General features: G+C 45.7%; 1 long non-coding RNA gene across 1 annotated transcript in view; it reads left to right on the top strand.

The window, feature by feature from the left end:
- The first annotated feature begins 486 nt into the window (after positions 1-486).
- Positions 487-14,115, top strand: part of LOC144753472 (uncharacterized) — a 643,745-nt gene continuing 630,116 nt past the window's right edge. Inside the window, exon 1 of the long non-coding RNA XR_013594374.1 lies at positions 487-913. This is a non-coding gene — a long non-coding RNA (uncharacterized LOC144753472). The remainder of the gene's footprint in view (positions 914-14,115) is intronic.

Below are 14,115 nucleotides of genomic sequence, written 5' to 3' on the forward strand. Positions count from 1 at the left end.
GGCGCATCCCTGCTGATATGCAGGGATGCGGCAGTTTTGTAAATCTGCGTCCTAGTATCCAAAAACACATATCTCTGGGGGTGGGGGGGGGTTGTAACACCCCCTAGAACCTACGCCCCATTCATAGCCGCCTTAAGCCCCATGTGTGACGCCTTTAACCAGAGTGGACTTAAATGCTAACGGCACTTTAACCTACTTTACAATGTTCGAACCTGACCTACAAGTCCCATAATTAAACATGCTGCAGTCTACGACATTTGGACTGGTTGAGGACGTTACATGGGATATGGAAACGACTGGAAGCTATCCTAAGTTACTGAGTGCAGACATACTCTCGGCAGATGTGCGCACATGAAATGTGTTTTGTCTGAGTTCTTTGTGTGCTGGCACTTTCCATGAAAGCTTTATCTGTTTAGCAGAATTCCCAGGTCAGTATCCCGGGGGCTTTAGGACCCCGCAGTACCACGTCCGGAGAAGGACTATAATCTTTTCCATTGTAATGAGAAAAACTGTAAAATATTGACATGTAAAGATTTAACAGGCCTGCTTTATTTCACTAACGAACCCAAAGCCTCCTCGTAGCCAACGCGGACAATTTGCTCATTTATTGCAACGGTCAACGGGTTTTCCTTGCCAAGGAAAAAAAAGTTTGTGAAAGACAGACTAGATCATCGGCAGCCCATTCAGGAGGGGTGTAGAGTTAACTCCATGCAGGAAACCTTTCACATCCTGCGTCCCGGCCTCGGTTACTATATAATGATGGTGCGGCGCGCTCTCGCCAGCTGATGCAAGTTACATTTCTCTCAGGATAAGATGTCCAGGGGTCCGAAGGCAGCGGTGCCCTGCCCTCATCTATGCCCGCGGGTCCTCCTGCTGCTCAGCCTCGGCTGTGCCATGGCAGTCAGAGCTGAAGGTAAGCCCCCGCCGCTCTTCGGGTGCTTTGTGTCGCTTCTCACGGCTTCGCAGCGCTTTGCGCGTTTTATCTTGTGTCCGGTGTGTGCATAACCGGACACGGTATCGCCGAACTGCTTCCTGGATGCTTTCTGTACTTGCTCAAACTTTCCACGTTTGAAAGGTCCCACTGCTCCGCTTTGTTCGGGCTGCCACTGGTTAACGGGGCTCTGCTGACAGGCGGGCGCGGGCTGCCGCTTGGGCTGGGAGGGCGGAAGGGACTGTGACACGCTCCGAGCCGGCACAGCTGAACTGCAGGGCAGGCTCCAAAAGTTATGAGCACCGCTGTCTTCAAAGGACAGGCGAGGCAGCTGATGTCTGCTCTGCACTATCGAGCATCCATCTGAATCCACTCCGCATTGCACGCACCACAGGGGGCGCAACACTGTCATTATATAAGCATTGGTTACTAGCGCTCCCAGGCTTCCACCTTCCATGCCCTAGCAACTCATTCAGTCCAGTTTTGTGTTGCATGCTGGGACTTGTAGTCCTGTTTAACACATTGTTATACAGGAGGACACTCCCGGAGACGGAGCTCAGGGTTATTATCTGGCAGGGACGAGGTACTTAGGAGTGGGACTGTGAAACTTTAGATTTGTGTACGCAGAGCCAGCAGCAATAACTAACGGAGAACATCCAAGCGCCGATGGGCAGCTCTTTCATTTGTCAGCCTAGCCCCTCATGTTTGGCACCTGAGAGCTCTTTTTATTGAATGCTAAAAGCGCCTGGAATACCGTTTGAAGAGTTCTGTTGTATTTGTGAATGTGAACCTAACATAGCTTTACTGTGCATTCTAGTTGTCCACTTTGTTTGAAAAGTTATTTAAGCAAAAAATGTTCGTGTTTCATTCATTTTCCTAGACGCAGACCAATAATTTGCCGGCAAGACTAAACTTCACTGTCCAATAACGTTCATGTTCTGCAAGGCTCGTCCCACTAGGGGGCGCCATGCACGAGTTTATTTGGCCTGATAATAGGGGGAATGTGTCAGTGGGCTTGAAACTTTGTAACGATAACTACACACGTTTTCAAATCTGTGCCTGGCATTTTTGCTTGTCGGTTACGCGGTGGCAGGAGCGTTACTCTTGCTGATACATGCACGTGTGTCTTGCTTTTATTTTCAACTGGAGATATTCTCACACCAGCGGCTTGTTCAGTGACCACTGCATAGTTGTCAAGTGGGCCCAACCATGTCATGCATGACCCCTCCAGTCAGTCCTGACTTTTGTATCTCCAGCACTTCGCATCCTTGGATGTGGGGTACAGGGGCGTAGCTTCGCCAGTAAGATTGAGGGAGGGGGCAAGCTTCTAATTTTCTAATAATCACGCTGACATACCATTGTAAAATACGTTATTTGAGGAGCAGAGCGGGAGGGGGCTTAATGAACAGTGGGGTGGAATAACCCTGCTGATTGTTAGTTACTTAAAATACAATATGTTGTAAAATAACAAACAGTTTTAAGAACGTCAAGAGTGTGTGTATGTTCGTGTCTGTGTGTGCAACTAAAAATCCTAGGTGAAATCCGACAGCCACCTCACTGTGCCCAACTATTTACTGGCGAAAACATTTTTTAGGGGGATATATCATCCCCTCTGAAGATACTCCCCTGGTTGTGTATATGGTTTCCAAAGGCCTTATCATACAAAAGACCCCCGGGTCAAACATATTTGTCAATTGGCCCCAGCTCACTCGTGACAACCTAAGCCAGGCCTGCGTTCTAACCAATAGCGCGTTGGTTTGTGGGACTTGTACCTCACGTTTTACCCTGCGAAGAGCTGTGTCGCAGAAGCCAGGACTGGGTGGAGGCGTCACGTCACTCATGATATGAGTCCACTCGGTGACTACGGAACAAGTCAAGGCGAGCTGCAGGTACAAGACCTCGCTGAACAGATCAGTTCATCCAGGCACTGCTTAAGTGACATGAAATGCTGTAACCTGCCAAACCAATCGGTAACTGTCCGTACAGGGCACGTGCCAATAACTCTGGGGGAAGTTACCTTGTCCGTCTTCTTTGTGTATGCTGCACCACCTCTTGCCTCAGTGTGCAGCTGCCTTGGGAGGGCACTAGGAGGGAGTCCTTGACTGTGCACTACTTTAATCGCTGTGCACTGCTAATGAGATGCTGTACATACGATGGCCATACGGATGGATGGATGGATGGATGGATGGATGGATAGATATGTGTAGGTACTTCTAAGATGAGAACCTAACCTAGAGCAAGGGAGCACTAAACAGGGGGGGGGGGGTCACAGAAAAGAGGAAGAAGCTAGTGCAAATTCCCTGTGTAAGGGTGTGTGGTTTAAGAATTCTCCGGGGGAGGGTGTAGTAGTATGTCTGATTAATTTCATCAGGGGCAACCACTGAGACTAGTTATTGGGCGCCCAAGTGGTTACAGACTAAACACAAGAGATTTGCCTACCCTTCATATAATTTACGTTTTGCAGTTACTTAAGCAACAATGATAAACACGTTTCTTCTATTTATCATGGAAATTTATTTTTCATTCCATTCATGATTTTTTTTATTTTTATCATATTTGTATGTGAAAAAAGATAACAATAGGCTTTTCAACTTCTACTCACATACCACAATTAATAAGTTATGTCTATAAGAAGACAAGTGATTTTCATACAGTGAAAAATTAAACAATGTGTAATTTATATACAGTGAAAATGATAGTGCTTGTCAAAACAATATGCAAAAATGATGAATCCAACAATGCATATATCACTTTTGTATCAATTAGTACATTATGAACAATAAAGTTTATATACAAAAAGACCAGTTTGTTAATTCGAGATGGAAACAAATCAATAACGCCTTGTTTTACTACGAGGCTTATGCCGACGCGTTTCGAGTCCGGAAAATGAATCGCCAAACTCTCCTCAGGGCTTTATTATTCTGATCTAGAAAATGAAATGTTTTGACAACATTAAAAAAGGGGCCTGTCTCTATATGTGATTAATGCACTGACTACCGTAATGTCTAAGAGGGTACCTGAATGAATGATTTCGTCCTTCAAAGTATTCCAATATGTGTCAATGGTTTTGGAAGCGTGGTGGCCATCCAAGCGGCCCTGCAGGGGAACATATTTATTCACTGTCAGTGTGTCTGTTGGTTCTGTGAGATTGTACATATCTCAACTGGGAAGTTTACATACCTATAAAGGGCGAGAGTCGTGAAGTACTCTTGGACCTTGATTGCCTCACGTTGTGGAGCACAAAGTTTTTCACGTTGTGAGCACAATTTTTGGGACGTTATGTTCTGGAATTTAAAAACATTTTGCATTTACTAGATCGATGTTATAAGTTTAGGGTGAAACTAAGGTGGAGGTGAAATGTGGCGGTACCTGAGTCAATAATCGAGTTGTTAGTAGCTCGCGGTATCCATTCAATTATGCAGACCGGTTAAACTCCAATTGTTTTCTGCAATGAAATAACAGTGCGTTCTAAGTATTCGCGTTCCTTGGCCGTTTTGTTTATTTAAATCAAGGATGCGCTCATGGGACTCACCGCGGTTGAACGCTTGTATTCCTAATGATCAGTCTCCTCTGTCAAACGCCATTACACCTTCGCTCACCGTTCTTTCACATTCGTGGTCCTATAGCATCATGTGATATGTCAGGTGACCTTATGCCTTCCCTAGGCATTATGGGGTATGTAGTCCCACAACTCTTCCCTTGATATTTTTCCACTCTTATATCAACATTCAAAGTCTATTGACTTCACTCATGCTGTTTAATCCACTGATTGTGCTGTTGAATTTCATTATTAAATACGCTTCCCTACGCAATAATGCAGTTTCGGTATTGGAAGAATTTGAAGCATTTATGACTGATAAAACAGTCCACTGAAAGTCATTTTCTCCATGCTTTTGTTCCAAAAAGTGTTCCACCATAGGTGCTGTGGACACCTTATTCTTTATACGCGATCTATGCTGCGTAATTCTGGCATTTATCTGCTGATTTGTTTTGCCAATGTATATTCGACTGCAGGGGCAGCGGATGGCATATACAACATTTTTAGTTCTGCAATTAGTGAATTGCTCATGTTTCCACCTCACTCCATTATGGGTAAATTCTGTACCTTCAATGGTGTGATTACATGCCACGCAATTACCACATTTGCGGTGGCCCTGTATGGGTTTTAAGTTCCATTGGGAAATTAAATCACTTTTTTGTTTGGGAATAGAGATATCTGCTCTAACAATTTGTTGCCCAATGCTTGTATTCTTTCTCATGGCGAATATGGGTTTTTCTAGAGGGACCTCAAGATTCTCCAATAAGTGCCAATTTTTCAACACAATCTTTTTAAATTGGTTGGTTTGGGGACCAAACGTAGTCACACATACCAGTTTTTCTAGTTCTGGTTTTTCTTTAACTTGCAGCAATGTTTCTCTTGGCGTGAATCTGGCCCGTTTTTTAGAATGGTTCAACAGTTTTTTCGGATAACCCCTTTTAATCATTGCATCACAGAAGACCGTTGCATGATTTTCAAAGTCGGACAGATCAGTGTAGTTTCTCCTAATGCGCAGAAGCTGCCCATACGGGAGATTCTCTTTTAAACTCTTTGGATGCGAACTTCTAAAGTGAAGAGTGGTATTCTTATCAGTGTCTTTTCTATACAGCGATGTTTTAAGTTTCTGATCATGTGCACTGACTTCCACATCCAGAAATGTCATTTTAGATAGGCTGGACTGAATGCAAAAGTTTATGTCTCTATGTCTGGTATTGAGCCAGCCATAGAATTCATTGAGTTCGGTCTGGCTCCCCTGCCACAGGAGCCAGATGTCGTCAATGTACCTCAACCAATGTAGGATGTGTACCCGTGGGCTCAACTCCCCCCTTTTTTTGCTACAAGTGGTTACAGAAGCATTCACTTGTCATTTTGACATTGACTATGGGCTAATGAAACAAATTAGAGCATAGTCGACCATGAAGTCGGGCACTAAGGGATTTCAGTATCTCGTCAGTGTGGCAGCTGCCTATTGAGTAATAAAAGCAAAAACAACAGGTGATGGACAGAATGCAGAACAATGTCATACATTCACCCCAGTACAGAGATCTGGGCCTAAATCCATCGTTTTTTTGCTCACCATGCCTTTCCAGTTTGAACCCAGCTATATGCAAATCAGCCTTGACCCTGTGCCCCATGGGAACAGTCCAGCCCGAACTGCCAAGCCAGGTCCTCCCTGGACTGGAAACAAGCATCCAAGGACCGGTTTTGGGCTTTCAGCCCTCGTCAGCCTGGATAGCTTGATTCCAGTGGCATGGAGAGCACGGGACTCACGTCTGAGCATACCCGTCCCACACGGGGTGACAAAAGCAAAAACAACAGGTGATGGACAGAATGCAGAACAATGTCATACATTCACCCCAGTACAGAGATCTGGGCCTAAATCCATCGTTTTTTTTGCTCACCATGCCTTTCCAGTTTGAACCCAGCTATATGCAAATCAGCCTTGACCCTGTGCCCCATGGGAACAGTCCAGCCCGAACTGCCAAGCCAGGTCCTCCCTCGACTGGAAACAAGCATCCAAGGACCGGTTTCGGGCTTTCAGCCCTCATCAGCCTGGATAGCTTGATTCCAGTGGCATGAAGAGCACGGGACTCACATCTGAGCATACCCGTCCCACTCGGGGTGACAAAAGCAAAAACAACAGGTGATGGACAGAATGCAGAACAATGTCATACATTCACCCCAGTACACAGATCTGGGCCTAAATCCATCGTTTTTTTGCTCACCATGCCTTTCCAGTTTGAACCCAGCTATATGCAAATCAGCTTCTTTTGACTGGGTGTGAGTGTTTGATTGGTTCAGATGCTCCGTCCATCACCACCCCCTTTTGTACCACTTTTGGCCGCCATAAGTGTGGCAGGGTAGGCTCAGACGTGAGTCCCTTGCTCTCTTTGCCACTGGATTCAAGCAAGCCGGGCTGAAGACGGCTGGAATGCCAGAAACCGGTCCTCGGAAGCTTGTTTCCAGTCCAGGGAAGGCATGGCTTTGCAGTTCGGGCTGGACTGTTCCCATGAGGCACAGGGTCAGACTGATTTGCATATAGCCATGTCTGAACTGGGGTGGCAGAGTGGGCTAAAGAACGGTGATGGATCAAACCCAGATCTTTTGACTGGGTGTGAGTGTTTGATTGGTTCAGATGCTCCGTCCATCACCACCCCCTTTTGTACCGGTATTGAGTTATAAGGCATCAAAACCCTGTTACAACCACAGATCAAAATGCCAAACGACTTTTGAGCTACATCAGTCTGGTTCTCTTACAGTTCCTTTATCTATAAAAAATTACTTAAAATGGTGGTGAAGGGCAATTCTTTTAAACTTGGCCTTGGTGCTTGCCAGGCGGGTGATAACTATCCATTGGAAGGCGGCTAGGCACCCCAAGGTCAAAAAATGGAAGGAGGAGCTGATGCAGTGAGCGGCTACGAGAACGCAGTGTTGCATGGAGAAGTGAGAAAAGGGAAAGGATCAATTGACCTGGTACAAGCATGGGATTGTTTATTAGATTGCCTAAAAGATTCTGCTCTAGTGGGTGAATCGGGGTAAGAAAGAATTTAAAAGCAACATAAATAACTTCTCAAATTGTAGGCCAGGAATAGAGTATACATGGGCGCAAATATGAAAAGTACTTTGTAAAAGCAGGAACTGGGATTGGAGGCTACAGCGGTAGCACAGTGATATGTGATGGGGACTTGACGTTTGGGGTGGTGGGGGTTATGGGTAGATCACTGTAATCTTTAACTTATTATAAATGGTAATACAATTCTGTATTTTTTTTTAAAAAAAAGGTTCTTTCTCTTAAAGATGGATTTGAATCTTTTTCAAAGAAAATCTCTCTAAACATGTCATCCACACTTATGGTGAACTCTAACCTCAACATTACTTATTATCCCCACAAAAGTGCCATTTCACAGATAGCTTTCTCTGCTCTCCATTCTCTTTCCTTCTAACTAAATTGATCAGATGGTCCTGGAAGATACACACTGTAACTGGGAGTGTGCGCGATTTAAGGTTATTGGTCCCAATACATCTTCCGATTACTTTGCATTTGGCCGGGTTTTAGGCCTGAATGTACCCTATGGCTGAGGGATGGAAATTAGAGCACTAACAGAGTGACTTGCCTACATCCCAAATTTGAGGTGTGGTAGACACATTTTTAAAATGTTGGTTTGATTGTCTGAATGAATGCTGGGTTTTCTGTGAAAATTCTAAGAAACGTGACCAGTAGCTAATGAATGACATGAAATTTTGCTGATTTGAGAATTATTTTTCTTTAATTCTGTTTTTATGGCCTTTACATTGTTTTTGTCTGTAATTACTACGTGTGATTTCCGAGGCTGTTTAACTGTAATGCTTTTATTTAACCATATAGTAAAGTGTTTACTTACTTACAGTTACATTCTTAACTGAGAGAAGGGGTGTCTTTGTTCAGAAAGCTAGTGACCGCAAAGAGCCTAGACACATTTCACCCTTGCAAGATATGTTTTTGTTTTGTGTAATTTTTTAGCTCTTGCTTACAGACAAGTTTTAGGTGCCTGTTGTCAAAGTCCTAGCATGGACAATATAAATATGAACAGTGGCCTTCCGGTCAATTCTTTGCCAAACCATTGGCTGGATTTCCTGACAGTAATTTGCTAGCTTTTTAGGTCTCATTTGAGACCGTGAATGAGCTGCATGCACTCTTGCTTGAGAGAGACAATGTAGACGACAAGGGACCTGCAGCCTGTCCATTACTTAGAATTTTTTGGCCTCACTGTCCCTCTTATTTACTGATTTCTAATTGGCCAGAGCATGCTGGCTTCACTTCCTCTCCACGTGAGCGTCATTATGCATGACACATGTACACATACTCAACTTTGTTTTTTTCTACCAATATAGTTCATCATTGGCAACCAATTATTTTTTCTTTTTGGAGTTGTGGAATATCCTCCGCAAAAAGCATTGGCAAAGTCAAGATGAGAGCTATTGGCCTTGCCAATGCTTGTTAACATTCTGAAATTATATGCAGATGATATGCAATGATCGGGAGTTAATGGACCTTTCCTCTTAAATGATATTTGTCTTCTCAAAATATGCCAGCAAAACAGGTCCGTGATTTAAACACACACTGCTGACATCTGTTTGATCAGCACTTTGGAGTTAAGCTCCGATTAAGGCCAACTCCGTCTTTTATCCAGTGATTAATTTGAGTCAGTGGTTTCCGGTGCTCAGCACCGGCACTTAATTGGTTTCCTGTGCTTGGCACCAGCACCTAATTTTCGACACTATACTCAGAACAGTCTACCACATGGTGGCGCTGCTCATCTAATTTAGAGCTGAGCAGAACAACGGTTGTGTAGAAATACAATATACCTTAAAATAGTGCTAATACCTGCCTCCCAAACCCTTCCTTTAGCTTTGCGGACCTGGAATGATCTGAACTGGCGCATATACATGCAAGAGAGATGGTTAGTAGTTGCTTTGGCAGCAATGACAAGTGCGATGGGTGGTGCAAGCTGCAGTGGCCTCCTGGTCAGGGCCCTGGCACTTAATATTTTACAAAGTAAGCACTGCTTTTATCCTCAGAAGTCTGTACATTTGGTAATAGTAACAACAGTAGTGGCAACGAGCATTCCGATTAGACAAAAATGTGTAATTAAGCATTTTTAAAAATCGGTAGTATTGTCATAAAAGAAAAACCTTGTAGTTAAAAACACTAAAAGTACCAAAGGCCCCGATTTAGAACATCCCAGAAAATATTGTGGCAAAAACTGTCACAGTATAGGCATTTCTGGAGAATAACAAGTAATTTCAGCATGTCTCCTCTAGCAGTCAGTGATATTTTTGCAAATGAATTGGAGGTGTGCGCTATTACCGGTAGGTTCTGAAATCGTATATAATGCTTCACAGTGGGGCAAAAACAGAAGAGTGCGTGGCATTTTCTATTGAATATCGAGACTTCACTGAAATGGCGGGTTTAAATGTGATCATTCTGAAGGTGAGTTGAATGTGTCGGTGTTCCAAAGAATACAGGGCCTGCTGAAGCTGGGAGACAGCTGAGAGTACGAAACGTGTATGCTTTGGTAGTTAGGAATAAATAACAGATTAGGGCAATGAAAGAAGACCGTTTAGGGCACAGGATGGCAAAGATTTGTCACTTATGGACACTTTGGAACGTGAAGCGCCTTGAAGGTAAGATGTCCACCTCCAAGCTTGTTAGGGATCCAACATTGTGGGTGTTGTAATCTAGTTCTGCTTACATTGACCTAATTAGACAAACTCACCTAAATATGATGAATTTATAGGTGACCATCCATAATGACCTGAAGTGAGGTGGCCTCCTTAGCCCCAAGGGAGTGAGCATTCTAATACATTCTTGTTTTGATGACCGAAGACCCAGAGATGGTAGGCTTTTATTCTGCTATTTCTTTATCAATCGGAGAAAGCTTGTATCTTGCCCTGATGTCCATGTCCGGCCTCACAAAAGACACCCTTTTTGTCCCTGTCATCTCCTGGCAATCCCCAGAATGATCGTGGTGTCAAATGTCTAACAAGCATTTACAATGCAATGGTTTCGCCTTTTGAAAAGTTTGAGCTATTGGCATTGTAAATGACAATTTTTATTTATGTGTTGGTTTTGAAAATACATAAATAAATGGCATTGCATTTACAATGCCAATAGCTTAATATCTTGCAAATGCGAGACCTATAGCATTTGCAATGCAATAGGTCGCGTATTTACGCAAGTTTGAGCTAATGATATTGCAGGTAACAATGCGTTTTATTTATGTTTCAAAAACCAAAACATAAATAAAAGGTCTCTCACACTGCTGTCTCTCACACACTGCTGCCTCTCACACACCATGCTCTCCCACACACCATGCTCTCCCACACACCATGCTCTCCCACACACCATGCTCTCCCTAGAAGACGCACACTGCTTTGTGCTGGATAGTGCGAGTTGATAGCCTGTAGCTATAGGAACTGGTTACTTCTAGATAGGGAGCAGATGTAGCGATCTGATAGGTCTGCTTGCGCAGTTAATTGTTGGCTACAGAAAACTGTAAGGAGGGGGGGGTGGAGATGGTATGGCCAGAGTGTAGAACCATTGCACTTAAAGTACTGGACAAACTGTGATTGAGTTAGTGTCGACGGGAAGCATGAATCCGGCCGAGTAATTATTTTTGTGCAGAGCGTGGGCACTTTGCGTGCGCAATTACGGTAGTTTGAGTGTTTACAGCGCACTCAGTATGTGGTATGTGGACAATAATTCAGTGTGGGATTACAAGCCGAAGGCTCCAGGGAGTTGTGCTTCCATCCCCCAGCCCCGGGGCCGGAGGCGCGGAGCTCCAAGCCAGACCCAAAGGTGACAGGCTCTAATTGATAGAAGCGCCTGGAGGGGCCCCTGGGGGCCGGAAGATCAAGGGTGGGAGAAGATTACCTGTTAGGGACGCCTGGCTGCCCCCGCCCGCGTCCCTAATTAATAAAGGCGGATGCCCTGGGGGAGAGGAGGCACCTGGCTGAGGAGGGGGGGGCAGGTGAGGCACTCCGAGGAGCAGAGGGAATAAGTGTGTGAACTCCATCGGTCTGTGAGCGCGCTGTGCATTCTGGGTGTAGGCCTGAGTGAGTGTCCTGTGGGTGGCCTCCTCTGTCTACAGCCTCTCTCTTCTCTCTGTGCGTGCTCCGGTGTGAACATGTCTAGGTGTCTGGCTGTGTACATGCGCTGTTTGTTACACATATGTGTGCGTGTGGCGCATTCTGGGTGACCCCTTCCACTGCCCCACTGAGGCAGGACAGTGCCACTCCAGCGGCCTGAACCACAGAACAAAGATTTGGGGGGTATTATAAGTTTTTTGTGAACCATTGCCTTGTCTCACGCTGTGAATATATGGGGGTCAGCCCTGGCGCTCGCAATTTAAGGTACTGGGAAAAAATTTACATTTATGAGCAAATTCCGATCCCCGCTGGACATTACAAGCCGTGCAGAAAGAAGTGCACATCCCAAACCTCATATTATCAAGGACTCTGCTGCCAATGCCGGTCTGCCCTCACACAACCTAGTGCATTCTGGTTCTTGAAGTCTGAGTTTCCGTTCATTGAACGAGAGTAAAACACCGGATAACACATTGCACGTTTCAAGCCCCAGCCTTGCAACGGCACCACGGATGACGCGGGGGGAGTCGGGCACTTGGTAGAGTTCAGATTTTGCCATCAAAGCTCCCGACAAAACGAGGAGAGGGCTGAAGGGCTGAGAAGGGGAAAACGTGAAGTAAACGATACGTAAAACGGTTTGGGCATTTATACCTCATTTGCGGCAGGAGCTCGGGGCTGTCAACACAGGTACGACAAACGGGTCCGCGAGGGATTTACCAGCAGCGCCGACCTCTCAAGGACGCAACAAGCGCTGCACGGCGGATGGCCCCGTTCCAAGCGCTATTTGGAAGCCCTGCTCTTGGGACCGGGGCCCTCCGGCTTCCCCCGAGGTGCCTAAAGAGGGTTAGAGGCATGTCGAGGCGCACTCATCATCCCGCCGTTTAAATCGTGTTAATCTCACAAGGCCTCACGAAATTTGGTTACACGGGCAGCGTGACCGAACCCCAAGAAGCTGCCCCCCTCTGGGGAGACCATGTACGTGCGAGGTACCTACACAATCTGTGTAAGTGGCCTGATGGCCGCCCCCACTCCATCCCACACTGAACAGGGCCAGGGCTTCTGTGGTACCCGCGGCAGATTGTGAGCTGTTCACATGCAAATACCATCATGACACCGGGAGGGGGGCGGGAACGGACAGCGGGAGGGGGGGGGCGGGAAAGGGCACACGGACAGCGGGAGCGGGAACGGAAAGCGGGAGGGGAGCACTCACCAGGACTTCTTCCGGCGGCGGTCGGCCTCGAGGAATGACAAAAAAAAGCTCCCCCAAAAAAAAAAAACACGCCCACCACCGCATGACGTAGGCAAAAGGGAAAAATTCTACGGAACGCCCACGAATCGCCTCGGTTAATGACGGACAGATCTCTCTTCCAATGGCTAGCCTCCATTTACGGAGCAAGCCAATGGAAGAGAGAGGCGGAACTAAGGCCATACTGTTTCTTACATAAGATTTCGCCTGCGCGAAATGCTGCTGCGCAGCTTTCGACAGGCGAAACCTAAAAACGGGGATAAAGAGACCTTGTTCGTCAGGGTTCTAATGACACAATTGACTACAAAATACATTTCTTTCTTTTCGCTATTCACATAAGAAAACAGAAGCAATCTGCTTCTCGATGGTCAACAAACAGGGTGCCCTGAGTGATGCACCGTCTTGTGCCGTGACGCAGGGAAGAGCATGCACTGTCTTGTGAAGGATGTGACCTGGTGTCCCAGTGCCCCCTTCTTAGAGTAGACATCTACTGACGGATCTCAAGCATTGGACGGGTGCAAGGCACTACAGCTCACGCACAATTTGTTGGTTTGTGTGGGAAATCCAGGTATTGTCCCCTGTTTCATTCCACATGCTTCCAGTAAAGGTTCACTGTTGATGCAAAGCTCAGACTGGCTGTTTTAGCTGATCAGGCTTTGCATCAAAACCTCTGGGAGTTTGCGCGGATCCTCTCCTAGTAAGCCCCTTGATGCAAAGCATCTCATTCATTCCCCCTCCATGACCTGCACTTCAGTGAGGATTCTTCTCAGTGGATCAGCAGAGAATGTGTCTACGCCCTTCTCTAACCAAGGCTGAAAGGTACATTTCAGTTAGCTGTTTGAGCAGGAGCTCTCACCTCAAAACTTTTGTAACTAATTCAACTCTTTTACACGTCTAAATAATGCCATGTCTTCAGTTTAGCAGAGATGATGTACAGTAGATCCATGAAGCTCAATACGGGCTGTACAAAAAATGAATGGCTCGCCCAAATTCCTAGGAATCGCTTTCTTGGTGACGTGCCCGGTGGAATACGCTAGACATATGGCTTTTCACTTCTCAGAACCAATTAGAAAGCAAAGCTTCTAATGGGAGCTGCAGAAGTCCCAGCCTGGGAGAAAGGTGTGGATGAGGGCACTCTGCCAGAGACTGAAAAGAATACAACTGTACACCAGCCAGCTCCGGAATACTTCAGAAGTTGCATATCTGACTTTTCATTTTAGACGCAAAGCAGTCTATTGAAGGATTTGATTTCTTAGGTGTGTGTGGATGAATGTA

The sequence above is a fragment of the Lissotriton helveticus genome, chromosome 5_1 (assembly GCF_964261635.1).
Source record: "Lissotriton helveticus chromosome 5_1, aLisHel1.1, whole genome shotgun sequence".
NCBI classification, from domain to species: Eukaryota; Metazoa; Chordata; class Amphibia; order Caudata; family Salamandridae; genus Lissotriton; species Lissotriton helveticus.